This window comes from Pinus tabuliformis, chromosome J (genome assembly GCF_031772625.1).
Source record: "Pinus tabuliformis cultivar Carrire ecotype Pingquan chromosome J, CPIR1, whole genome shotgun sequence".
NCBI classification, from domain to species: domain Eukaryota; kingdom Viridiplantae; phylum Streptophyta; class Pinopsida; order Pinales; family Pinaceae; genus Pinus; species Pinus tabuliformis.
The window spans coordinates 923,006,829-923,007,998 of NC_142295.1; the positions used below are offsets into that span (position 1 = coordinate 923,006,829).

Consider the following 1,170-nt stretch of genomic DNA (forward strand, 5'->3'; position numbering starts at 1 on the left):
TAGAAGTAAAACAATAAACAATAAGAAAATATTTTCAATTATGAGTGTAAGCACCTAAACAAACTAAGAACCCACCCATTTAACAAGTGTGTACACTTCTTATCCTCAAAAAGATATAAAATTTTAGAGCTTTCATTAAATAATATATTCCTTCAACAAAAAATTTAATAAATTTAATTCATTAAACATCAAGTATAAGCAACAACTAATTTTCCACATTCATTTCCATTTGAACATAAATAATAGCAAATGAAGTAATTAACCGTTATGTCTCAAAATATTAACAATCCTTAAAAAAATAAATACATAACTAATAACAATCCTAAGATGAATTAACAACGAGTCAAAATATAAATCTATCAACAAACCAATATACCATACCATGCATAGGTTGCTGATTTCCTCAAATAGATTCCCATCAATGGTGAGTGTTCAAGCTTGCTTTCATTTCTAATATAAATCATGTAATGTTTAATGAGTAACATGCACGTCAAAAATAATCAATCCATGTGCAAACTTGCACATCAAAATATATATGTAAAACTTCAATACTGCTGTAAAATTCACCATATCAATTTACGTATTTCTCTAACAGCCTTGGGCCCATAACCCTAAAGTTATGCCTATAATCATCAATATTCTTGAACATCAACTATGGGCCCATTAGCTCAGTTGGTTAGAGCGTCGTGCTAATAACGCGAAGGTCGCAGGTTCGAGACCTGCATGGGCCATTCTGAAGTTTATTAACGCGATGGTTGCAGGTTCGACATCTACATGGATAATTATTTGAGTGATGGAATTAATTTTTTTGTGGATTAAAAGAGAAGTTAATCATGTAATTGAACAAACATTATTTTAATGATCTTAAGGGAGTTGTGGGGATTTTTGGTTTTTAGTTATGGAGGAGAACGGTAAGGAATGACTACTTAATTTTTGTGGATTAAAAGAGAAGTTAATCATGTAATTGAACAAACATTATTTTAATGATCTTAAGGGAGTTGTGGGGATTTTTGGTTTTTAGTTATGCAGGAAAATGGTAAGGAATGACTACTCGTTAGGAAAGGGAGTTGTGGGGAGTTGTGGAATGACTACACGTTAGGAAAGGGAGTTGTGGGGATTTTTGGTTTTTAGTTATGGAGGAGAACGGTAAGGAATGACTACTAGTTAGGA

General features: G+C 31.9%; 1 non-coding gene across 1 annotated transcript; it reads left to right on the forward strand.

Moving 5' to 3' along the window:
* Window positions 1-657: 657 nt before the first annotated feature.
* On the forward strand, window positions 658-731 carry TRNAI-AAU (transfer RNA isoleucine (anticodon AAU)). The gene has a single exon. It is a non-coding gene; the product is annotated as a tRNA-Ile (tRNA).
* Window positions 732-1,170: the final 439 nt, after the last annotated feature.